Below are 446 nucleotides of genomic sequence, written 5' to 3'. Positions count from 1 at the left end.
CAAGGGAACAAAGAAAATCAAGGAAAGGACAACTCAAACAAGAAGAAATGGCAATCAAAGCCTAAGGAAAAAGCACCATCTTCTCCACAACAAGGAGATTCATCCTCTTCCAAGAGAGATAATTCACCAAAGAGGGAGAGACCTACTTGTGCCTATTGTAAAAAGGTTGGTCATGAGGAGCATCGTTGCCATTCTAAGAAGATTGATGAGCTTACACATATCATCAAAAAGAATAACATTGATTTGCCTAAAGTCTACAAGAAGGATGATTCATCAACTTCCACTTCCTCACATTCAAAAGGAAAAGGGCAAGCATTCATGGCTTCTACAAGTGGGAAGACTCACTCTTTTGGAACAAGAAAAGGAAAAGCTCTATGTGCTACTATTAGTCATAATTCAAAGAGATGGCTTCTAGATTCAGGGGCTTCTCATCATATGGCATCTTC

This window comes from Cryptomeria japonica, chromosome 7 (genome assembly GCF_030272615.1).
Source record: "Cryptomeria japonica chromosome 7, Sugi_1.0, whole genome shotgun sequence".
Lineage (NCBI taxonomy): Eukaryota > Viridiplantae > Streptophyta > Pinopsida > Cupressales > Cupressaceae > Cryptomeria > Cryptomeria japonica.
The sequence above is the reverse complement of the archived record's forward strand: the minus strand, read 5'-3'. Positions refer to the sequence as shown.